Raw genomic sequence first — 12186 nt, forward strand, 5'->3', positions numbered from 1 at the left:
GACAGCCGCCCGCGCGCCCCCGCCCCGGCCGCGCGCGGGGCCGCCGGGGCCGAGCGGGGCCGAGCGGGGCTCGGGGAGCGGCGACGGCTGATTGGACGGGGGTGATGTCACTCGTGCGCGCGCGAGCGAGTGGGCGCGCGCGCGAGCGGGGCGGTGAGGGAGAGCGGGAGAGGTGAGGGGAGAGCGGGGGAGCGAACGAGCCGGAATAGGTGCTCGTGTCCCCTGTTCCCGAGGAGCGGGAGGACAGCTGGACGGAAGCAGTGTGGTGAAAGCGGGGTGAGGAGTGCCGCGCGGCGGAGGCGCGCACCGGGCGGCAGCCCTGGCTGAGGTGGGCGGGGGGCGGGATGAGAGGGGCCTCTGCAGAGCGGGAGGGGCGAAGGTGAGCAGGGCTGGAGGCGAAGGGTGCTCGGCATCCCTCCATCCGCGCCCGTCCCGCTGTCTGTGACACATGACTGCAGATGGAACAGCACCCCGCGCTGTCCAGGGAGCTTGTGCGGCACGGGCTGCCGCTGTCACAGAGACGCACTCACGCGTGGTCACAGACACACAGGCACAGGCACGGACTGACACGGGCACAGCCGTGCGCGCTGCACATGCCCAAAGCGCGGGTGAAGCCCAAGTTAAGGTGCTGCCTCTACCCCCGAGCGTGGCTCTCAACTGCGCCGGCATCCACGGACTGCATCAAAAAAGAGCTGGGAAACGGGATAGACTTCAAGGGTGCGGTCGTGATGCTCAGGACCCCCGAGGGATGTGCTCGGCAATGCCAGGTTCAAACTTTCAATTAACACCTTCCTAACAAACTATGAGAATGATTTTGAAATGACACGATTTGTCTTCAGCCTCAATTTCTTTTCTGAACTTTGCATCTTCCATATAGGACCACAATTCTTAATTCTTTTTCATTACCACAAAGACTAGATACTTATTTTTAAAGCCTCTACTTGTCCCTTGAGCCCAAGTCTTATGGTATTTTCCACATTATAAATTGCACAAATCAAAATTCCCGTAGGGGGAAAAAAAAAAGATATGAGGCTGAAAAGTAAACAGGTCCAGAGAAGTGGAGATACAATCCACTGAAGAGTCACGAGCTGCCAAATTTCTGATGACTGTTGCAGGAAGGACTCATGAGGGATGGAACGTAAAACATGCAAAATTTTGATACATGAGTTCACCCTATATATTAAACACAATTTTTGATGGTAGCAGGGGCTGCAACCCCATGACATGTTACATTTACAGAGAGTGACAGATAAGACACAGTTACAAGCAGGCACAGCAGAAATAACACTTGACTAGGTTGCACCACCTGCATGACAGTAATGACCAGAGAGTGAGAAACTTCATCTAGTCCAAGGCCCTCTTACTGAGGCCCCTTGTTGCTTCACGATCAATCCTTATGTTGGGAGTAACACCAAAGCAACATACATTTCCCCTTATGAAAAATCAGATTTCTGCAGTAGAGAGACATCTAAAGTCATTTTTTTTTTCCAGCCACTTGAAGTAAGGAGGGGAGGACTGCTTCACTTCTAGCTGTCATCTTGGGTAGTTCTCACATATCTGAAAGGATGTGAACTCTAAAACACAAGATAGCACTGACTTTATGGCTTTTCTGTTTGCTGATAGCACCAAATACGGTTATGTCAAGTTCAATGAGCTCATACTCTCACAACCATATGGGTCAGAAGCTTGTTGTTCAAGGATAAAAAAAATAGTTCATATAAAACTCCAACCCAATAGATTTTCATTTAATCATTCCAGAGTTGGATATTTAGACTTGGGTCTGTAATTCCTGTGTCTTAATCCAATACTGATCATTGTATGTGTACACAAACATTCAGAAGAGGAAAAGAGCTGTCACCATTGGTGTGCTCTCGAAGCAGCAGGGACAGAGATTATTTGCCAGGGAGAAAATTGGTTGGTAGCAAGGGTGCAGAAAAAAATGGGAAATAATGACTGAACAGCATATTAAAGAGGTTAGATTATGCATATTGGCACAGTATATAGTCATGAAACAGAAGGCGTTTGAAGTATTAGTGACCTTTGAATCTCTGGCACAGATCTCACATGGACATCAGTTTTTAGACTGACCTTAACTGCTTTCTTGTGGTGAGGACTATAAAACTGTTTCAGCCCTTGCCAGCATTTAGAGCAGTCTTACGACTGCTCTGAATGGCATTCAGTTGCCTTAGGCTGCATTTTGCTGCTAGAAGCTCTAAACCACAAAGTCAGCTCTAGGATGGTTTGCTGAAGGAAATGCTGGCCTGCTTTGATGTACAGCATGGGCTGTTATGTACTGCCACCGTGCATTTAACACTTACAATAGTCTCTGAAGGGTGTTCCTCCCTAATATTCAGTAATTTCAGTTTCTGATTTCATTGCCAGAAGTTAAGATGGCTGTCTTACACGTTTTGAGGCAGGGTAATTTTTTACTTAAATATACCAGTGGGTGTCTCTGCACTGCACAGAACATCTCTGTCTCTCCCTTTGCTTGATTCAAACATCCTTCACTAGAGTCAGGGAGTCAATAAAGCAGAACAGGAACAGAAGACATGCAAAAAGCACAAACAGAGTGCTTTCAGCACACTGTGCATTTGTAATCATCAGCTGGTCATTATTCTGTAACACTCTCCCTATGATCAATGTATATTTTAGTTCATACACATACTTACATCCCTGGGTACTTGATTCCTGTGAGGAATTTGCTCCCTAGAAAGAGTCACAAGTCATTTGGGATCCAAACATAAGGATGAAATAGAAATAGCTGCAGCCTGCAGCACTTGTGGAGGAACAGCAACCACTGACCTCACTTCGTATTTTCACAATACTTACAGCATCCACCGTGGGAGGAAGGGGGGGTAGGGAATATGAAGCAGGGACAAGAGCTTTCTGTTATTGTAATAAAATGGAGACAGAGGCCAGCATGAGCTTTATATATCCCTACCCAGTCCCAGCAATCTTTTAGAGGATTAATGAGATTAGAAGCCCCTATTGTTTTGGTAATGGCTGTTTATTTGAAAAATGGCTTTTCTTGTAAGCATACAGAAATGACCATATGTTACTCCATACTCCAATGCTGCCTTGAGATACTACTAAAAGCAAAGAATGAATATCATGTTCCAACTGCAAATTTTACAAAAAACAATTAATTTGCCCTTCAACTCTGTGGCAATGGAGTCTTACCTGGTTGAGGATAATGCATTAAAATAGATTAAGAGTATTCCTTTGAAGAGTCTCACTGCAGCTTATGCTGCTGAAAAAAGTCGAACAATGCTAACAATCCATTTTAAAATCCATGGTTATTTGAATTCCAGATGTATATTTGCAGAGATAATTTGAACTCTGGCTATACCCAAGCCTATCATCCATGAAATTGACACATGCAAGTTCCTTTTCATTGCTCCCAAATGATGCAAAATATTTCCCATCATATTAAATATTTTCAAATGCAAAGAAGTTTTAAAGCCAGACTTAACTGAGCTGAACACTACTGGTTTTGAATTCCAAGCTTTTCAGAGTGGATGAAACACATCAGAAAGGTAATTTTAATTATAGAGCTTAAAATAGAACATACAGCAAGAATGAACGTTGAGATTAGATTCTGTATCATATGAGTCTATTCTCAATAGCTTGAAGTTTAATCATTGAGGCTGTTATTTCCTATGCTTGATCTCTTTCATGAGTCAAATGTTTCTGGAAAATGATTCAGACATTTTTGAGGATGCTAAAGGATAAAATTAGATACTTTTAATGAGAAACAACTTTTTCAACCATTCTTGTAATGGGAATACTGTCCCTATATCCCTCCTCAGAAGGGATTAAGAATTTGAGGTCTGGCAAAAAAAGTAGCTTAGAGCTCAGACAGGTTTTTTGTACAAACAAAAATATTAATATCTGACAAAAAACTGTAGCAGGAGAGAAATTAAGAGGGTGACATGATAATATATTTACACTCTGTTGATCACTGACTGGTACCATATGCTCTGGATACCACTCCAACTTTGGACATTAGGTTGCTCTAAATTGCATTGGAGTTTGTTTAAGAAGCAGTCACATCGTGTCATGGGTTGGGTGAATATAAAATTAGATTTTCCTCTCAGCAGGCAGATCTCAACTTTCCCATGAATCTAACCCCACAAATGAAAATACTTGACTTTTCCTTGAAATTCTTTTCTGTATGAGCTATTACCAGGATATCGAGTTTGTACCTCAGCACAGGCGACTCAAGTGCAACTTCAGAGAAGCAGAAATTGCCCAGATTCTCTCCAGAGTCAAAAGTACAACCTCTCACCAGTCTAGTCCATATTGCATGGATGCATATAGCCAGATGCATAGACACAGCCTTCTCATCATAGCAAAACAAAGGAGAAAACCAAAACAGATGTTTTTAGAAAGTAGATTGCATAGCCTTGTATTGGCCATTTCTCTCCTGTGACATTGATTCTATTGATTGCTGTTGATGCCCACAGTTAGTCATTTAGCCCAGGTGAGAGACCATCATGTCATGAACACAAATTCTGCAGTTTACTGACCGTTTCATATATAGAGAAGATTTTTCAGTTTTCTTTAAGTATATGTGAAAATCTGCATGAACACTATGCAAAGAGAGTACTAGAACTTACTGCTGTTGCAAGTCTTTAAATTTAAGAGGTATTGTGTTACCTTAGTTTTCTCACCCTACTCTTATGCATTAGAGCTTTGCAAGGGCTTAGTGGGTTTTCTTCTAAGAATTCCTGTCTCATTCACTATAAAAAGTGAATATATGTGATACAACATCTCTGTAATACTTCCTTATGTTCAAAACAATCAACTGATTTAGGCATAATTTACAGCTAAGCGGTGCTAAGTAAAAATTCCTCTTCTTTTTTCGTTGTGACTATGAGTGCAGTTCCCAATGTTCTCCAAGGTTCCTGTCTTCAAAACTTTCCTTCCAAAAATACAAGTATGACAAGATTTTGGTATCATCATTTCAGTATATGCATCTAAGATAAAAAATGACAAGTGGAAATTACTAAATATACTGCAAATATCTCAGCAACTAGATACCCTGATTTTTTTCAGAAATGCTAAGTATTTTCCATATTCTTTATAGGCAAGGGAGAAGGCAGATAAGATTACCTAAAATCAGGGCTGAGACTGGCGCTTCAAGCTGGTTGAATGGAGAATAAAGAACACATTGTCTGTCTTTGAAAATAAAAATGACTGAAGTGGCTTGCACAGTAACATATAGACTGTGAAAGGTATGGAGCTTAGTTCTCCTGTCTTGATAACTTCTTTTAAGCACTTTCTGCTATTGAAATCATGCAGTGTAAGGCTTTCACAAGAAAATAGATTTCCAAGAAAGCCACTTTATTCAAACCTCAGTAATAATGCAAGCATAAGCTTTACTTTGGCCTCTGGATTTTTGTGTTCTTTCAGCATCGTGTGAGGGAAATACATAAAGCATATTTCTTTGTCACTTTTTATTTGCTTTTAAAAATAAAATATTCATCAGACATACAAAAAGAAAGAATTAATTTACTTCAAAGAAGAGGAATTTCTGTGCAGTAGGGTTCAGCATATCTGTAGAGGCTACAGCATGCTCCAGTTTTCTGAACAGTATTGAACTATTCTTTGATGATATTTTAAGAAGCTCTTTTAGAAGGAGCATTTCTTATGGAATACTCTCAGTCACAGTAGATACTTGTGTATTATATACTTAGCATTAGTATTGGATGTTTCCCCTAGGGTGTGGCAGATGCCTTGGACTTTTAGTACATTTATATTTACTTGCCAGTCATTGCTTATTACCAATGTGGGATTTAACTTCCTTTTCCTAAATCTTATCTGAAATCTGCCTGACAGGACAAGCCACAGAAGCTGATACAGCCCTGCCTGATCATGAGAGGAAATGGAAGAAAGATTAGTGTTAAAAATTGTGTGTCCACTGTTATCTCTGCTGTTAGTTGCCACCAAGATCAATAGTGGGTGGCTTCTTTGTTACTGCTGTTGTCTTCAGCTGGGGACTAGGGGCGTACCTATGTTGAGGCTGGAGTGCTGCAGTGCTTTCAAAGCTCCTCTGAGAAGATTTTACCATTCAAATGTCTAAAACGAAACAACCACAATATCAGTGCAGTGGTAAAGATGCAGCTAAGTTTACTGCTTGCAAGCACATTTTCCTGATGATCACCAGTACAGGAGATAAGGTGTATCAAAATGATGTACTGGAGCAGCATCAAAAATACCTCACCAAAGACTACCATCATCTTCACTTAGTTTTAATTCTTATTTCATTAGCAGAGCAGCCCTGCTTAAATTTCACATTTTCTCTGTATCTTTGTTTTCTTAATATCCTGTCTTAGGTATCCTAACGTCAGCTACATCGGGTTCAGAAGTTGTGCTACAGCCTTTCTTTCCTTGGGTCTTGAGAAGATTGAGCATGAATGCCATGCATGACAAGCTCTTATGTGACAATGTAGATGCTGAAAAGCATGCCGTAGCCCTACAGCTACAACATGAGGGACATAGAAATCTGTCACATACCTGCTAGTGCTAATGACAAGGCTACAACCCTGAAATCTCCATCCATATCTGAAATCTGTTTGTTCACATTGTCTTGACTGCGTATGCATACAGTTAAAGATATAGATAGATGATAGAGAGAGATAGATGATATCGAGGTAGATGCAGGCGTGTATGCATGTTCCTGTGTACAAATGGATTTGGAACAATTTTCATCAGGAAGAAAATAATGAAAAGGACTATGTCCTAATTTTCATCCAATAAGATCTTTTCTTTTTGAGCTCCAAAAAGTCTTTAATCTTCTCAGAAATACATGACAAACTTAATCTAAAGAATTCTCATGGGACTGATGCAAATTGGTTGCTCAGTAGTTGAGATCTTCTAATAAAAGGCTAATCTTTAAACTCGACCAGAAACTTCTACTCAAAAGATTATACTTTTTTCACTCATGTTTTTTTAAGCAAGGTATTTTTCTTCTAAAAAGACACAAAAGTAAAGAAATAAAGGGAGAGGTAAGAAAATGCTCCAGTGAAGTTAGGATTTGTTTCTTGGTGGTTTGGTGCCTTTTGTGCTTAGCAGATACAATACCTCAGGGGGCAAACAACCCCAACAATTACAGTTGACAATTAATGCCTCTCTAGTTCCTAACATTTTTGTGACTAATTGCAACAAGCTGTGTCATTACACTGCAATGCACACAATTGCTCTGTTACAAGGGTAGTTTGGAAAGAAAAATTTAAATTCAGCCTATTATCCATCTGTTTTGGGTTTTTTTCATCCAGTGACATTCTAATGGAAAATACAGAAACTGTTCTGAATGGCAAGCAGAACTTGAAGGTCTCTATCCTGGATGAATGGCATAATTTCTTCTTCTTCATATCTCTCCCATTAAATCTTCATTTATTTTCCACAAAGCTTCAGTTAGAGACTCTCAATCCTGCTGGGATTTAGGAGCTAAATGTTACTAGGGTGCAGGCTGTATTTGAGAAAATACACACTTCCCAGAAGAAACATAAAATCCAGGGAATGTAAGTTATGAGAAGCTATGAGTTTGTACGGTACAATAGATACCTGAAATGACAGTTAGGTGGCACTTAGGTCCTTTTGTTAACCTACCTGTCTGCTTCTCTGCAGATATGTCAAGACCAAATTGTAACAGACTGGTCTAACCTCCTCATACAGCAGCCTAACCTACCTTGAGGAAAGATAAAAGGCAGCTGATATCAAGTACTAGGAGTTTTTTAAGGTTCCTCATGATAGATACTGAGAAAATTGGGGAAGATGATTTAGATAAAAATGCTGTTGCCTGCCTACAAAAGCAGTGGGAAAAGAATACTCAGGGTAATTAGCAGTGACTCGGAGTCAAAATGGGAAGGTGTCTGAGAGATGTGACAAGGGCCTGCCCTGGCATGGTGTTAATATTTGCATTGTTGAGAGGTGCGATAGAGAATACTACATGGCTTACAGTGGCAGAATAGTGGAGAGAAGGCTCTCGGCCAGACACAAGAAATAGGACACAGTGATTATGTGGATGATTGTGATTAGATTTATTGCTAATACAGTATCTAAATATTTCCAGTGCGGCATGTAAATAGCAACTCTATCATCTATTAAATGGATTATACTGCACTCAGGTTGTGGTCCCTCCTGTTTAATCATGAGCTTCTGTGAGACCCCCTTGCTTTCTAAACTTCTAGGTGTGGCTCAGTCCACTTAGTCTCAGATTTGGTCAACAGTTTATGTCTAAAGGGTTATAATATAAGCTGGTTTAGCTAGAAATATACAGGTTCACAATCTTTGGCCTTGTAGAATTCACAATTACAAAGAAAAAAAGCATCTGTGTAGCTACTTCAGGATTTTATCTCCCTATTTGACTGGACCTTGGTGCTTTTCATTCATGCATACAAGAGGGAGTGTTTCCTATCTTTGGGCTGAACACACCCTGCAGGAGTCCCTGCAGGGATGTGTGTGGAGGGGGCAGTCCACAGAGAAGCTGCCTGTAACCTTAGGAAACCAGTTTGCCCCCTTGGCCCAGTCTCCAGCAGGATTTTATACCCTTATGTAGGCCAAAGTAAATGGCAAACACTTCCTCTCCCATCTCTGGAGCACGTTAATTATGTGACCTCCTAGACAGTTCCTCCTGCAATACCCACCTGGTGTTCGCATCTTTGGACAAACCACATTGGCCATCAGAGATGGAGAAAAGGGGTGGGAGGCCAGGAGAACAATACATGCAAAGACCCATCACACTTACTAAATTCAAAGATGGTCTAGATGGCAGTGAGTTAACCTGACAGAGGACAGGTGTTACTTCAAAGTAGAGTGGATGAGTGGAGAATCCATCTGAAGAAAACCAGTGTACTGTAGGAAAGGATCTGTGGGTTATCCAAGATGATTCCCAAGCACAGGTGAACAGTGCTGTAGTGCTGGAAGAAAATCAAACATTGTGATGGGACTTAGAAACAACAACATGCACAATTTGTAAGCCAGTCCTTCCACCCACCACAGGTCTGGCAAGGTCTTATAACAGTACCATGTTTGTTTTTGGACATGACAGCAAATGGATGTGGAGCAGCTGGACAGAGCTGAGACATGCTGAGAAGAGACATTGTGTCATATGAAAAAATCAGACAAAATGGGATTGTTTAGCCTAGAGAATGAGGAACTAGCTGGTGACGACAGCAGTCTATTATGGAAAAGGTGGAAGAGAAGGGGATTCACCTGTTGTTCAAGCCCGTGGTAGAGAAGACAAGAAGTAGTGGCTATAAATTACAACTAGGAAGCATCAGCTTAAATACTAGTGGTTTAAAGTCTCCAATTTGGGAGTTTGTAGAGGCAAAAATAATCTCACCAAAGAAGACCTCACCTCAGGAGTTTGTCTGTAGCAGGTGATCCCTTTAAAGCTCCTTCAGCCTTGTGATTGATTGCTTTATTGATGTCTAAATCTCAGCTAGACTGTTTTCCTGTCTCAAGAGCCATAGGCAATAGCAAAACCAAGTCCTGGGTGTCTTCACAAGTACCATGTGTCTTTTAGGTTATCCAGGCCATAGCAATATTGTATTCTGAAGCTGTAAAAGTTTATTTTGCCTGTATTACTTTGCATTAACTGAATGGTGATGGAAACACCTGCTACTTTCTGTAAGAAGATAGTGCAACACAAACAGTGGCTACTTCATTTATTGATCTGCCTGGGACCTGCTCAGCCATATCATGACCTGTCAATTTTGAAACAGACAAAACTGCTGGAAATGTCAAGGCAGTGTCTAGATTAATCTCACCCACTTTCTCGTGTCTACTGTATAAATGCCTACAACCACTCAACTCATGCTGATCTCCATTCACAGTGAGCAGAGAAACTAGGATGTAGTTCATTTAACTTATTGCAGATGTCCTTATCAGGGTGATATGAACAGAAGTGCTTATTTTTCTCCATTGACTAGATGAAGACTTGATGCATAGCTCAGATAGCTCTGCATGGCAAATATCCTCATTTTCTAAGAAAAACTTTATCTGGTGTGTCTGTATTCAGAGTCCAACAGTATTGACATAGCAGTATTAGACAAACAACTGTGATGACCAGCAGCTGTTTGAAAGAGAAGGTAATAGGGAGACCTCACTTCACCTTTCAGTTAACTCCTACAGCTGCCAACTGCAGAAAAAACTAGGAAGTAGAGATTATAAATAAAGTTGAAATGACTGACCCTCTAGGAAAGAAGTATCATGCAAATGATGTTAAAACCAAAGAATTAATGTGTAAAATCAGGGCAAATGTCTTTCAGCTTAAGAGTCTTTTGATGGAGACTGCCATGTATGGGTGTTTATTTTGAATTAGAATGACCACGTAGATTGAAAAGCATAATATTTCTTCCCTTGGGCCCTCCAGATGAATTGTGAAGGTCAGGTTCATGCTATGTCTAGAGTTACATATTCATTATCAATTTTTTAATCATTAAAAAAATAATCTAAGAGGAAGGAGCATGTCCTAAGATTTTTTTTCTTGAAAGTGTCTCCCTTTCCTATGTCAGGATTTTCAGTAAAACACATTTTTTTAATTGAGAAAAGAGTAGAATGCACTCTTTACCTTCAGTGTTTGAGTATTTAACCCTGCCTTCCTCTAAAAAATTAAATTTCTTCCTACAAAATCCCATAGTTTTCTTTTCCTCTGGACTCAGCAACTGTGTTAAACAATATAGCACTGAAACCCTACCAGATATACAGGTTTTTACCAGTGCTTCCCTTGAAGGGTCAGGCATCCTGACTGGTTCCATAACTCCTGGCAGTTCCACCTCCCCCTTCTTTCTTCTTCTCGCCTGCTCCCTCTTCAGCATTTGCCCCCAGTATATTTCTCTCTCTTTTATTACAGCGTTCTGTTCTGGGATTGCCTATGACAGTCAGATCTCATGCCAGTGGTTGCAATGTATGTACCCACTTAGCAGAAGCATTTAGTTACCAGGTTCCATTCTGAGTTGTACTATTCACAGTGCTGGAATCATTCTCAGTCACTTGCAGGAGAAAAATAGAATAAAACTTTTAGCTCTGGGGCTACTAGACACAATGTTTTCTCAAGTGCATAAAGCTGTAATTGGTTTTTGATTGCTTGAGGATCCAGAATACAGAAGCCAATCAAGATGAACAAAGATCACCTTTTAGAAATTTGCCCTACACACAAACCCCTGAAAATATACACAGCATCGGACTGTATTTCTCTTAGCCATCTTAAAAAACCCCATCAAGTTTGACAGGAAATAAGTAGTTTGTATATAACACAGAAAAGGATCACAAGAAGATTTCTGAGACTTCAATGTATATTACCCAGATGCATTAGAGTCCTGAAATAGCCAGTTGAAGAACCTTTCTCTGTACAAGAGGGTGTTATTCAGCAGTCCCTAGAGCTTCATTATAAATATGTTTTTACATAACTCCTTGGAACTCATGTTAAGATGAAAAAAGACTGTGTGGAGAAAGAGATATTAGTTAATTCCACTCCTTTTGTAACAGCTGCAATACTTTCCTGTTCTTTACCATGAAATTTTGAATCCCTAACAAGTTTCCATGGATTTTCCAAGGCAAAACCCCATAATCTTGCTAAATGGGGGAAAAAATAAAGATACTATACCTTGTAAAAAATATTAAATGTTTTTTGCACTGTGGAGTGTTTGTAAATTTGGTGTGCAACACTATTGCATTGTAACTACTCAGCTAAACACATGCTTGTATTTCCTAAGTATCAGCATGTTTTTAAAAAGTAATACACTGAATGTGGCTTTGCTAAAATGCATCACAGATAAAACTGTTGTGTTCCCCTAAACTGCTAAGCACTGAAATTCAGACATTTTTAGAGAAATTTATTCACTTTCTTGTCACTGTCTCACACAAAGATTGAAAAGACCCTTACACACAAAGGCCTCCCATTGCTGATGAGGTTAATGAAACTACCTACATGGTGAAATTTGCTGGATGAAGCTCCTAATTTCCAGCTTAGCTTTTTAAATACAGTAGGAAAAATGATTCATCAATATTTAATGTGCATATTTACTTATTTTCCAGTGACCCCCAGATAACTGATATGTTCCAGACCGCAGTCACTGAAATTGCATTATAAATAAACAATATAGCCACAAAGAGACAAATGCACAGGTGGGTAAACGAGCGGATCCCAGAATGCCACAGGGTTATTGCTCTCTGGAG

General features: G+C 40.5%; 1 long non-coding RNA gene across 1 annotated transcript in view; it reads left to right on the forward strand.

Annotated features, from left to right (window-relative positions):
* The first annotated feature begins 188 nt into the window (after positions 1 to 188).
* Positions 189 to 12186, forward strand: part of LOC121659665 — a 32959-nt gene continuing 20961 nt past the window's right edge. Inside the window, exon 1 of the long non-coding RNA XR_006014411.1 lies at positions 189 to 276. This is a non-coding gene — a long non-coding RNA (uncharacterized LOC121659665). The remainder of the gene's footprint in view (positions 277 to 12186) is intronic.

Source organism: Corvus kubaryi, unplaced genomic scaffold, assembly GCF_017639235.1.
Source record: "Corvus kubaryi isolate FWS band 111438036 unplaced genomic scaffold, C.kubaryi_AGA036_p1.0 137, whole genome shotgun sequence".
Classification (NCBI taxonomy): domain Eukaryota; kingdom Metazoa; phylum Chordata; class Aves; order Passeriformes; family Corvidae; genus Corvus; species Corvus kubaryi.